The sequence below is a fragment of the Microtus oregoni genome, unplaced genomic scaffold (assembly GCF_018167655.1).
Source record: "Microtus oregoni isolate MIOR12 unplaced genomic scaffold, Mior012 000022F_ref0000154, whole genome shotgun sequence".
Classification (NCBI taxonomy): domain Eukaryota; kingdom Metazoa; phylum Chordata; class Mammalia; order Rodentia; family Cricetidae; genus Microtus; species Microtus oregoni.
This window is the reverse complement of record NW_024543081.1, coordinates 27,219,915-27,233,866: the sequence shown is the minus strand read 5'-3', so window position 1 is coordinate 27,233,866 and position 13,952 is coordinate 27,219,915. Positions and strand designations below refer to the sequence as shown.

At 42.1% G+C, this 13,952-nt stretch overlaps 1 protein-coding gene across 7 annotated transcripts in view; it reads right to left on the bottom strand.

Annotated features, from left to right (window-relative positions):
• Asap1 (ArfGAP with SH3 domain, ankyrin repeat and PH domain 1) overlaps window positions 1-13,952 on the bottom strand; it is a 286,745-nt gene that overhangs the window by 169,005 nt on the left and 103,788 nt on the right. The window lies entirely within an intron of this gene.

Sequence of the window (13,952 nt, the reverse complement as noted above, 5' to 3'; positions counted from 1 at the left end):
GCAGACCAGTGTCTTCTCCTGCCCACAGTGGCTGATCCTGGAACTAAGTTAGCAAAATCTGACCCGCCACATGACTGCAGTTATTCTCTTCCTTTTTTTTTCTGCTGTGACTCAACAGGGAACTTTCTCTTCCCTGCAGAAAGATACCTTTCACTTGCAATTTACATGTTTCTCATCTCTCACTGCCCTTCTAACAGAAAGCACAAGGACAAGCATTGTTAATCCCAGTTCCTATGCTGTAACTTCCCAGACATGACACCAAATGACTCAGAAAAGTCAAAATATCAGCTGGAAATCTTGAGAGACTAGGGCTGTGGTGCTGGAATTTGAAGACAGGTTTTATGGCTCCAAAATGCTTCCTTTCTGCTGCAGTAAGCTGATTTCCCTCAAACATTTTTAAAGTTTTTATTCTAAAAGACACTTGAGAGAAGTAATTTTTTGCACAGTATAGCTTCAGTGAGGAGCTTCCTCCTTTACAGTTGGCTTCACTTCCCGGAATAAAATTGAGGAAACAGTTACATTTTTAAACAAATAGCACAAATTTACCCCTAGCATATAACATTCTTAAATATAAATGCAACCACAAGAGCACTTTCTACTAGTGACACAAAAATTAAATATATCAACTATCTGTTCTTCTTCCAGTGCTGAGGACCAAACCCAGGCTGTGTGAATGCCGGGAGAGTGTTCTACCAATAAGCTGCACCCCATGTCATTAATTTAGTAGTGAACTATGCAACAAAACTTCAAAACAAAGCATCTGTATTCCAAAGATGAAAGATATACCACAAAGATTACCAGTTGTCTAGTTTAAAATATAAGATATTAGAGTATTTTCTCTTAGGGCCAGAGAGAAGCTTGATGATTAACAGCACTTGCTGCTCTTCCAGAGGATCCAGGTTTGAACCAAAACCATTAATGACTTCAGCTCCAGGGGATCTGACACCCTGTATGTAGTGTACATTCATGCAGGTAAAACAAAACAAAACAACTCATATGTACGAAAAATAAATCTTTAGCTGGGAAGTGGTGGTGCACGCCTTTAATCTGAGCACTAAGGAGGCAGAGGCAGGCAGATCTCTGTGAGTTCAAGGTCAGCAAATTCCAGGACTGGTTCCATAGTTACTGAGAAACCCCACCTCAAAAAAAAAAAAATCAAATAAATAAATAAATCTTTTTAAAAAAACTTAAAAGGATGTTTTTCTCTTGAATTATTAAAGATTCAACCTCAAATTAAAAAGCAATCCAACCCCATATTACTGATTAAGATGAGGACTTCTGATCACAGGCAGACACCAAGGATGAAATAGACAAGGTAACAAAATATAAATCAAATGATGGTATCTTAAGAAGAGTGTCACAAGTGCAGGGTCTTCTGGTAAGCAGCACAATGTCAATTTTGCTAATTCTAGCAACAAAGGGACTCTTAAGCATGGAAAGCCCAGAAGTAGTCTTCTTAGCAAAGCTTGAGTTTTAAATTTTGACAGATACAAGATGAAACTATAATCCCCTAAATACCTATCAACTGGTAAACAGCGGGTGCGTGAAATCAGAGTGGCATTGGCATGGAAAGAGAGCTGGTAGGATGACTCCAGTAACAAGAGACAAGTGTGAAGCCTATGTTATCCTACGCTGTAGGAAAACAGCGGTCTGATTCTGCAGCTGAGATCCCAGCTTTACTATGTCACTGGCCACAGTGACACAGTATGGTGTCAGTAACTGCTTTGTGTCAAGTTTCCCCATTACAAAATGAGACCCGACTTTTACCACAGTAGGAGAGGTGCTGAGGACAACTAAAGGGAGGCCTTTAGAAGCTTACTCCCAACAAATGAAAGATAACAGGTCCAGGTGAGATCATGTGGAACAGAAAATCATCAAGGAAGTAGTAACTTCCATGTTTTTAATTAAAAGGCCTGTTTTAATTACACAAGACCAATTAGTCACATTACTTACCCAACAACATTCAACCACCCATCAACCTCTCCTTGACCCCAGGAGTCATCAAGTATTCAGGACAGCGGGGGAAGCATGTAAACTTCATGGTGATGGATGTATCACCATGTGAATTAACCACAAAGGCGATTAAGTCATAAAAGCAGCAGCAGATATATTAACCAGACAGAAGGCTCAGAGGATCAGCTCTGAAAAGATTTTATTAGCCAAACCACAAAATCCTGCTAAAATAAAAACACATCCACAATCTCACGAAAAATAGGTCACATGACTTACAGATTCCATCATAAAATCACATTTTCTTTAAATTTAAAAGAAACACAAAAGTGTGTAAGCTTTCTTTAATAGAACCACTGGATGCCCGTCAAAGGACGTAGTCTATGTTCTTCCTGCCTGTAACTGGCAGGATGTTTTCTTAGTAACACTATCCTCATCTTCTCATACACTCGAACTCTATACAAAACAACATCTTCACAGGAAAGCACTTAGATGTTAGTTGAGAATACACCATAAAAGTTCAGATTGAATGCCCACATGGGCCAAAATCAGTAAAGGGATATCATCTCTTTGATATTAAGAGATGGTATTGTTACTTTCCTATTAAGTTGCTGCTTAGGCTTAGTACAGGCTGCTGCTGAGAGAACAGTCATTCTGAGGGATGGGATGCCAGGGCAGACTGTCAGAAATGTCTGCTGGAGGCATAAACTGTAGACCTGAGAAATGAAGCAAGGCCCCTGTTCTTATACACGATCCACCAGAGCACCAGCTGTGATCTGAGTGCTGGAGTCACGTTGAGATCAAGTTCCTGTATTCTACCCTATGTTCAAGTTTCCCCAATAGCTGTTTTAAAAAATAAATTTTAAATTTATTTTTCCATCCAAGTGCTTATTTTTACTTAAATTTTACAGTAATGGGTTTCATTATGGTATTTGCACATGCATGTGAGTTTATGCATATGTGTGTCTCGTTAGACTCTGTTCTAATTCATCCCCCTCCCCCATAACTCTCTACTATGCCCCACCCAACTCTAGTTTCCCTTCCTCCTCTCAGGCCTCCCTTCTGATTTCATGTCACACCAATACCCTCCCCCGCCCTTAAGATCTTTCTTCCTTCTCATAGTTCTCTTTTTAGTTTTATGATCAATAAACACACAATTTAAAATCTAGATACAATAATTATATTTTATACAACTAGATAAATATACCCACATAGATTGAAATTTTAGAATGAATGGGCACAGTGGGGCAGGACAGTAATCTCGTACTTGGGTTGAAGTAGGAGGATTTCAAGTTGTAGGTGAGCCTGGACAATACAGAGACCTTGTCTCAAGATTGAGAGAAACAGACAAATGTGGTGGTAACGCCGTGAGTCAAAACACCTCCAGATATTGTTAAAACAATAGCAATCTAATTCTAACCACAAGGATATGCACTGCACTCCCTCCAATGAAGAGGTTCCAAATCAGTGTTGACCTTGCAGTTCACCTTACTAAATTTTAAACGGACACTACTCAGTGAAAAGAAGCCAAGTGGTGTGTCTAATGAGGGTAGCTGTCGTTGCTGCAGGACCTCGCCTGCCCTGGATACCAACGGTACCTTTAAAAAAGCAGAGACATGACTCAAACCCAAACTATATTTCACTCAACATAGCTAAGCAGAACACAGTAATACTCCATGAAGGGTGTGGGTTGGAATTTTTACATGAACAATGCCAGGAATGCTTCTTCCTCACTTTGCCCAGGAGATGCTCTACTTAAGGGACACTTGTACCTTTCTGTTGTTCTCCTGAACCCACTCAGTCCCAGGAGAGCAGGAGTCTGCTGCCACACTGTCCCTCCCTTGGGGAGCATGCTATTCTGTTCCTCAGTAGAAGTGTGTTTCAGTGCTAGAGCTCAGGATTAAGAAGCCTACTGCTTTAAAACAAGCTCCAAGTGTAAAGTGGACGGTCTGAATGGCCTCCATTTGTCCTTCTCTTCTTGATGTATTTCACAATTTAGTCCACAGCTCAAGCAGAGGAGACTGGTGCTCCTTACTGGCTTCCTCCAGCCCTAACAAATGCATCATCCCTTCTCATGGTTGGCAACATAATTTCTCACAGTTTTACTGAAAAGTCACAACAAAAACAAACGTTCTAGCTCACGGCCATTCTCACAGTTTTGATTTTTACCTCTGAAGGATGAGTTATGATGAAGCCTGGGGCCAATGTAGCAGCATTAACCAGGGGACTGATCATCTGAAAGACCCATCCTGTCTATCTACCTTACTTCTTGCGGTATGCAGTCCCTCCATGTTCCTGACTTTCAGAAATTAGACAGCATGTGAGAGGCCAGAGCACCTTGCCAGCCTTCAAGATCTGAATCTAAACCCACAACTCGGCCAATCCATAGCTTTGCATATGAAGACTACTCAGTGAAGTGGATGAAGGAGGAAAGCAGAGATCGAAGTAGGGACAGGAGGTGCTTTCTCCATGTTTCCTTCTACCTTCATGGATTTGAGGACACAGAATTCCAAGTTCCTTGCTGATCACCCTGGACTGAAGGATAGAGTCATGCAGACTTTTCTTCCTTGTCTTCAGAACTATATACCACTGTCAGTTTTCCATAATGTTCTGGATGCCAATACCAGACAATCCTTACTTGCCAAATGGCTTACCCTTCAAATTGCATAATCAAGTTCAGATGGCTTTAGAAGGTCAAGCTACAAACCTTTGGGATTCTAAATAAAGACAGAACCTCCAGTCCCTGAAGAAAATGACGTGGCCTTTTTCTCGACAGGAGCCACCAGGCCCATCCAGTGCTCTCACTATGGTGCTCTGCACAGCAAACTAATGTGACCAAGAGGGAGCCACCTCCTCTCAGGACCAAAGAGAAGAACACATGCCATTAAAGTCCTTCCTGAGATAATGCTCTATCGTATCATGAAATCAAGGCCCTGTCCTAGCTTAATACACATTAGGAAGTAACTCAGATTCTTCAGAAATAGCTTTACTACACAGTCTTTGGTCTAGTTGAAGCATGCATGTTCAGTCCATTATTTCTGAGAATACTACAGTATTAAGTAGGGCAGTCCCAAGCAGCTGAAACTTAAGATCATCTAAATTAGATGTGAAAAAATATCAGCCAAGGATCACTTAATCTGTAGGTTCCTAAATTTATGCTGTCCCTCACAGCCACCCCCAGAGCAAGGACATACAATAGACAGTTTGCAGTCATGGAATAATGTAACTGAAGTAACACATAAAGGAGCTGTCAGGGGTAGATTACTAGTGAGAATAAGCCAGGCATGGGAGTATATGCCTGCATTCCCAATACTAGGGAGGTTGGGGAAGAAGGCTTACGTTAGATTAAACACATCAGCAAATAGATGAAGTAACACTGTCCCGTGGGAACAGTATATTACTGTATCGAATGCTTCCCTGAATACTAAATTATTAGATGATGCAGCTTGTATTTCCCTATTAATTCTTCCTCCTAAAAGTTCCTCAGTCAGATGATATGTTGGGGGTGGGGCAAAAAAAAAAGCAACTGCCTTACAACACCAGAACCCATTGGCTGGCCTGAACACCAAAAATAGAGAACAAGAATGGACACACCATCTGTCCATCACATGCTTCTTGAAACAAATAAGCATCACTCCATCTCTTCAAAGCACGAGGAAAGGATGAATTAACCCAGGGAAGCCTCAAGATCTTCTTGGGGGAAGCAGAGAAATTGTGGGTTAAGAAAATCATCCAAGTCTCTGCAGAGAATGCAGAAACTGCGTTGACAAATGCTTTAACAATTTCCTAGGGGAGGTGGAAGGGAGCAGAGGCAAAGAAACGTATTAAAACCGTGGAATTTTATTTTGATACTGATTTGAACAAACCAACATTTGAAACTATTGGGGAAATCTAAAGCCTTACTGAATATTTAAAAATATTGATGAATTATTGTTAGTTTCCAAGTGTGGTAGTGGCACTGTACTTGTAAGACCTCTTATTTTTTACAGATGAACAATGAACTATCAATAAAACTGTCTGACGGGAACTGCTTCAAATAGCACAGTTGGAACACGAGGAAGCCTATGAGTAAGGGAAGCAGTGAGTTGATGACTACTCAAGCTGGCGGCTGGAGATGGGGGCTTACTAATCCTTCTGGCATTTACATGTTTTGAAATTTTCTAATGCAATACTGTTTCCTTCCCCAGCACAGAGTAAAGAAAATGAAGAAACCAACTTTAACAAAATGTCAGTGTGGAAGCAGGGGTATAGGCTCTGCAAGCCACCAAGGGAATGAAGAAGAAACTCCCAGGGATCACTAACAACCATAGGCCTCATGGCCTTAAATGTATCTAAAGATGAGAAAAATATGGCCTCTCTACAGAACTATTATAACCCCCTTCAAACATCCAGCTCTTTGCTGCTTCTAGACTTTAAGACTCCATCATCTCAAGACCTTCTGAACCATCCACAGTGCTTGCTGCACAGCAAGAAGAGCACTCCTAGACTTATCTCTGTGGCCCCAGAATGTGGTACTAGGCCAGCAGCATCAGCCTCAGCACCTGCTACAAATTCTCTCGGGCCAATAAAACGGCTTAGCAGGTGAAGCCACCTGTGTTCCATTTCCAGCACGCACACAGTGGAAGGAGAGAACTGACTCCTGCCATTCTCTGATCCCCACATGTGCACCACGGCACTACACACTGCACACACACAACACAAACACACGCTCATACACACATAAATGAGAAGCAAGGGAGGGAGGGGAAGACGTGGGAGGGAGGAAGGGAGGAAAGAAAAGGGGGTAAGGGAGGGAGGGAAGGATGGAGGAAAGGGAAGAAGGGAGGGGAAAGGCAGGCAGATAGATTCTCAGGCTGCACACCTGGCCTGTGCACTCAGTCAGTTACAGGTGGGACCCAGTAACCTGTTCCAACAAGCCCTCCAGGTAAGTCCAAACAACAAAGTCTGAGGAGCACTAGGTTATTCTGCCTGTTCAAAAATGGCTTTCTAGATCTGAGAAAAATGGATGGTCTGGCTAGAGGAAAACTATAAAGAACCCTGTGGGTTGCAGGCTGTGTTAAGCACTCACACGTGTACTGATCTTGGTGGTCAACCATTCCAAATGCAACTGTGCTCTCAACTTGCAGGTTAGGAAAATAAGGCTAAAGAAATCCCAGCGACATATTTGTGTTACAACACGGGGGTCTGAAACTCAATCTATCAATGCCTAAGGCGGATGTCGATGGGAGACAAAACTTAGCACAGACATTTTCCTCTGTGAAACAGCTGTTTAGCTTTTCAAGTAGATCCTAGAATTCTGGACTTGGGTTTGCCTCTGTGACTCAACCGTAAAGACCAGGGAAGGAGCATCATGGAAGAATATCAAATGCTTGATTTCAGACATCTGATCCAACTTAGCGGTCAGTCACGAAGCTAAGACAGAGCAAGCGCACACCTGCTTAGGGAAGGACATTTCCCTGATAGGTATGAACACTGTGCTGCCAATCTTCTCCTTTATAGTTGTTTTTGTTTATTTGTCAAGACAGGGTTTCTCTGTGTATCCCCAGTTGTCCTGGAACTCACTCTGTAGTCTCACAACTAGATATAGGCCTGCCTCTGCCTCTGAGGTGCTGGGATTATAGATGTGCCACCATGTTCGGCCTCCCTTAAGTTTATTAGGTTTTCATGGAAGAACTATAAATGCATCTCCATTAACCAAATTCTCTTGGAGTTGTAGTGCACTTTGGGAGAGGAAGTGGGTGGGCTGAAGGACCAAGTAACTAAAATTATTCGGAATCCCATGAGCACAACTCGCTATGACCTACAGAAAAATTTAGGTATTTTTTGATGGGATGCCACTCCCAAACACATCCTCCATCTTCACCAAAACAAAGTGACCTTAGACTGAAATGTTTTAAAGGAACACTCACTTCCTTCTCTGTCTTTGCTGCCCTCAGTCAGTGAGATCATATGTGAATTTAGCTCTCCTTCCTAGGCTTGCTATTAAAAAGAAACTGCTATTCTGATTTGCAATAATGGGTCTGAGAAAGTAACTGTTCTAAAGCAATACCTTTCAGGCAAACTTTCTGTATCTGCAGTCACAGAACTCCAGTTAGACAGTCAAATCAGGTGGCACAATCTGAACACAAGACACTCCTTTTGAAAACAGAACAATTGCTCTTAACATCCTCACAGGACATCAAAAGGTTTCAGCTAAAGGAAAACTTCAGTGCCTAAAACTAACAACTCATAATAATCCAAACTTAAGCAGTTTTACCTTAAACATCATTTACATTCTTTGTGACTAAAAAGCCCATGATTCTCCACCATGAGCTCAGACTATTTGAACAGTCTGCAGTGGAAGACAACAATTCTTCCCCAGCAAAGAGGCATCCCGTCTGCAGAAGGTGCAAACTCCCCAACATTCCCTCGTTCTTCTCTTGTTCTCTCTTTCCCTTTCAGGATGGCCCTAGTGCACTGGCTTCCTCAGCACAAACATTTTTACAATCTGTCCTTAGACTGGCTGACAGTTCACAAGGCACTAATCAGTGTCACAGAAAGTCAATTTGAAAATAGAAGTACTGCGTGCAAATGATCATTATGAATGGAAGACTAGCATGAGTCCCCCTCAATTGGGCCAGAGAAGGTCACTTTTCAGAAGAGGCTCTCGCCCTGGGCCACAAAGGTAAGCATACTCCTCCACTCAGTCTCACACATTTTTCTTCAAAGTGAGCAAAACCTTTTACATTGTGATATCCCCAATCACTTCCTAGCCTGCATACCACTTTATACGAGGTACTGAAAGAGGGTGTGAGTGAGATACAACTGATCATTTGTTCAGCACCAGCTGTACTGTCACAATGGGGCTGAGCCTCTTTCTTTATAGCAGTTTACCTAATCCTCACACTACACCGTCTGTCACCGTATAGATGAACTGAGGCATGCAGAAGAGACAAGGGGCCCAGTTCTGCGTTCTGACATTATTTGTACAATGGGGAAGTGGTCCCTGCATAGCCTTGTGCTAACAGAGCTGTTGATGATACCCAGTTTAAGCAACAGAGACAATAACAGAGGAAAGGGTAAACTATACAAGCCAAACACAGAGCAGGGGAAAGAAAGGCTTTTCCTTTTCCTTGCTTCAGAGAAGGTGGCACTCTAGGATAGGCCACGCCCAGAGACAGATCATCTGTGCTCCTCAGCTATGGGCTATCTTGTGGTTACTCAGACAGAACAACTCCATCAAGCAGTTTCCTCTTTCAGGTGCTGAGTGATACAAACACATATGCCCATATCCCCAGCTAACATTTCACCTATCAGCTTGGAAATTTAAATGGATGACCATTATAGGGAAAGGCCCAAACAAACCCACTCAGCATTCAAACTAATTCACCAATACTTGTCCTGTGAACTGTTCCTTGTTTCCAGCTTCCTCCTTTCCTGGTGAACTCTACTTTACCTTCCTCCTCCAGGGCTTAAGGCTTCACCTTCCTCTGGCTGTGCTCAGCAATCCTGTGCCTGTCTGTGTCTTCTGGCTGAAGACCAACCCATCAGCTTTTCTATGGCTAGAGAAGCACTTCTGCCTGTTACAGTTTACAAGACATTAGCTCCTCCCTCCCAAAGCTGCTCTGTCTTTGTATTAGCATCCACATCCACCATTACCACGCCAGTCTCTACTGTGCTTGTGGCATCATTTTCAGACACAGCCTCACAAGGCTGCCCAGGCTGGCTTGAACTCACTTTTTTGTTTATGAAGGACACAACTTTGTGATTCCATTGTTTCAGCCTCCTTAGTAGATGAGATTACAGGACTGTGTCACTGGCTCTGCCTAACAGTATCTTCTGAGAGGAAAAGAGGCTTTTCTCGACTGAGTTCCAGGAAACCAATGCTTTAATGACTTTTCCATCTAACCCACAACTGTTAATTCTGGGATCTGTACCAGCAAATTCAGTCCTAACTTGACCCCCCTCAGCAGAGTGGTACTGAGCTTATCTCTTCTCTACTCCACAAATTGACTGGCTTTGTAAGGCTCTGTTGACTACCTACCTTGAAATCAGTCTCCATTTCTCCTTGACAACAGAACTGTGTTTAGTAGGAACAAAAAGCTGTATTCCTCATCCTTTCTTGCAGCCAGATGTAATCAGTTCTAGTATCAAGTGACTCTGCTAAGATGGTCCAATTTTACTTTTCCTATTTATTTGATTTTTTTTGAGACAGGTTCTCACATTATAACCCATGCTAGCCTTGACTTCACACCAATACTTCCATCCCAGTCTACTGAGTGCTGGGGTGACTTTTCTTTTCTTTCTAGAATCTGCATGTCATGAATGATAGCTGGCGCTCCTGCAGCATTCTTAAGCCAAATGTATGATGATGAGGATGGAAGCTATGCACTAAGAAAGGTAGCAGAGACAAAAGCAGGTCTGTATGTCAAACAGCAGCACAGATTGAGGTTCTAGGCTTATATCCTGATGCATCTGGGTTGACAAAGAAATTACCTGTTACATTAAGGCTTCCGTTCATGTGAGGCTCTTCCTCCCTGTAATATGCACCTCTAACTAACTCCAATTAAATCAAGTCAAGAATAAAATAATGGATAGCAAACAATAAAAAGTTTCCAGTATAACCCATTAATGGCTAAAGAGATCTGATGGCACGTGTCTCTAAAGCGCTATCAGCACAGGATGTTTCCGGGGTCCTGACATTTGATTCCTCATATACCTCCAGATGAGTAACGACTTTGCATCTGGCTTCCCAGCAATTGCTTCCCCTTGTAATCTCCATAACTGTCTAAAATACAACCGTTAGGAAAGCATCACAGATATGTCAAAAAGAAAAAAATAAAACTAAAAAACCAGTATATAGCTGTTTCTTCATCAGACTAATTGAGAAGAATGAGGGTCATTTTATTTCTCGCTCTCCTGCCCCACATCAGCAAATGACGTACAGTTAATATGCTGCTGGTATTCTCCACTTTACAACCAACACCTGCTGAGAGGGAATGGCTCCGGCAGGGGAAACCATCTTAATGATAAACCAAAATGGCTCAACACACCATCACAGTTTTCTGGAACAGTAGGAAGTGGGCTGGACTGTGATTCTCTTGGTCTCCTCTCAGTCGCTGTGATTCCACCCTGGAGTATGCCGGTCGGGGGCGGGTGTTGAGGGTGATCCACTCTGAATCCAAATGGGCCCATGTCCTCTATGAAGACGTTTTGTAGTCTCTATGCCCAAATCAAGCCAGCCCACCACTGACGGCTCCACAGGAGCCTCCACAGGTACCGCCAGAGCACCTCCCACTAGCTTCCGTGTTCCAGCTGAAAATCACTTAATTGCACTGTGAGCTTTGGAGGCCTCAGGCCCATGGCCACACTATTTTTCTGTCACTGGAACTAATACTTTCTGGAATATAGCAGACGTTCATAAATGGTCCCAATGTAAGTTCATGTAATGTACATGCACATTTATATGACAAGTAAATGTAAATTTACCCAATGTAAATTCATTTAAGTTAGTCAGGCAGTTATCCACGGAGTTCTACATATCCTCCTAGGCCTTCATCCCCATCCTTTAAGTATCACTTGTTGATTTACAATGACAACTGTGAATCAGGTAATATCGCCTGCAGGGATGCAGAAGTCAGACTAACATAGGCAGCAAGATACACTGAGATGACAAGGGACACTGGAGCTGCTGAGGAAGAGCTGAAGAAATGGCTGCTGTATGTCTACAGGCAGATCTGCTAAATAGGGAACAGGAAACTCTTTACAAATGGTTGTATAAAAATCACCCAGTGGTGGTTTCTATGACAAGACAAAAATGGAAAAGCACTTTCTAATAGTTTGATGGAGTCGTGGACCAGATGGTGCTTTCTGAAGATGAGCATTTGTTGTGCTGTGGGGTTAGAGGGAAACACAAGGAGGATTACTATTGCTTATGTTTTCAGGAAGATCTCCCGTGTTCTCATAGCAATGGTGTGTCTGTGTCAGCAGGTGAAACAACCTAGCCTAGGGCAATGCACATGACTGTCCCTCTGTCCTTTCAACACACCACCCCAGTTGATCATCTCAATAGCCAGGAGGGTGTATTATCACCTGCCTTCAAAATTGAGACCTTAAAACTGAAATATGCCAGAGAACATGGATGAAGCCTTTTCCATGTCTCAGAAATAAGAAACTGTCCATAGAAATGGGAAATGAGATGGTCAGTTAGGAAAAAAATACCAGCAAGACAAAGAAGAAAGAAGGCCAACAACATTCCCTGGCCCCAGCACTAGCTATCTAGAAAGCTGTGAAACCTAGACACAAAAATAAAAGCTGCATCATTTGAATAAAAAATTATAAGAGAAGAAAATTAGTATCACTTCTTAGATCTTACAGAAGTCATTCCTACAGTCTGTACCACTGTTGGTCTGTCTAAATGTTTTCACAATGTTCATCGACTCTGTTGCAAGGACTGTAGGTAACTGGAGAAAAAACAGCGAAGGAAGCTGAACACCTTGGGAGAAATGCTCAAAAGATGGCAAGTAAAACCTGTGCTGCCAGAAATAGAATGGTACCTTCACTTAAGTTAGTGTGGCATTGACTCACATAGCCAGGAGCAGCCTACAGCTGCTGCTAATTTTAAGACAGCCCCGTCTGTCCTATAAGAAAATAAGACTAAAAATGAATTTAAAAAAAAATGTTGAGAAATATCCCTGGCACTTATCTAACAGACTGTGGCCCCAGTGAAAGAAAGGTAATGAACATATGTTAGAAGAACTCGGATCAAGGGGTAGTGAGTTCTTGCCCTAAGGCCCTGGGGAGGTAGTGGGTGTCTTCCATGTGGGATGTGAGAACACTGAGCAGCCCAGAAATGAGAAAACAGTCTACAAACCCTGGGCATGGAAAGTCATAGCTTACCTTCTCTGTCAAGGCAAGCTACCCACCACTGGGAAGATTAACTCATGGAACACAGAACATGTGAAAGCCTTAGACTCAGACACTCAATTGTCAAGGTTCCTTCCTAAAAGGTTACTAGAAAAGATGAGTAGAAAAACATGTGTATTTAAAATAAAATAATTATATATATATAAAGGTGGCTGAAGAAAAGGCTCAGTGGTTAAAAGCACTGGAGGCCAGTTACCAGCATCCATATCAAATAGCTCACAACTGCCTGTAACTCAAGAGATCAGGTATGCATGGGGTATACATAAACTCACGTAGACGCACACATATACATTTCTGTTTTAAAAAGGAAAAAAGGAATGGGGAAACCAACATTAATAACTAGAAGTAAATACAATGGCACAAGCAAAAGGTAAATGTTTTTACCAACTGAAGACACAGCCACATCATTCAATAGTGACGAATGCAGAATATACAGCTCTATGAGGCATGCTTTACTCCATATGTACTTCATATGTGATGCATTAAATACCAGTTGTTACTATGTAATTCATAGATATTTTAGTATATTCTCATCTCATACAGAATTCTCAAAACTGTGCTGTGGAATTTAAAAAAAAATGAGGCATTATTTCACAACTAGAAAGCAATTATATAAATATAATACCAAATTTATCATGCTTTCCAAAAGGTTTCATTGCAAAAATGAAATATTAGCTCAGTGTGGTGTGCATGCTTTTAATGCCAGTACTCAGGAGACAGAGGTAGGCACATCAGCCTGATTACATAGTGAGTTCCAGGATAGCCAGCGCTATGTAGAGACCCTGTCTTTATAAAAAAAAAAAAAAGTAAGTATTAGCACATATCACAGATCTCTAGAGTTGGTGAAATGAGGAACACAGGGAGAGCTGGGTACTATGGCGCATGTCTACAGTGCCAGCAACATGGAAGGATCTTATGAATCTACCATTTCAAGACTATCTGGACAGTACTGCAAGAGATCTCAAAAGGAAGGGGAGGGAGAACACAAAATAAGACCTGACACACAGACTTAAAAACAGCAAAGACAAGTAGGTCACTATGTGGCAGGAAGAACTACGGGGGAAAACTGAGCTTAAAACAAAACTCCAAACAAATTC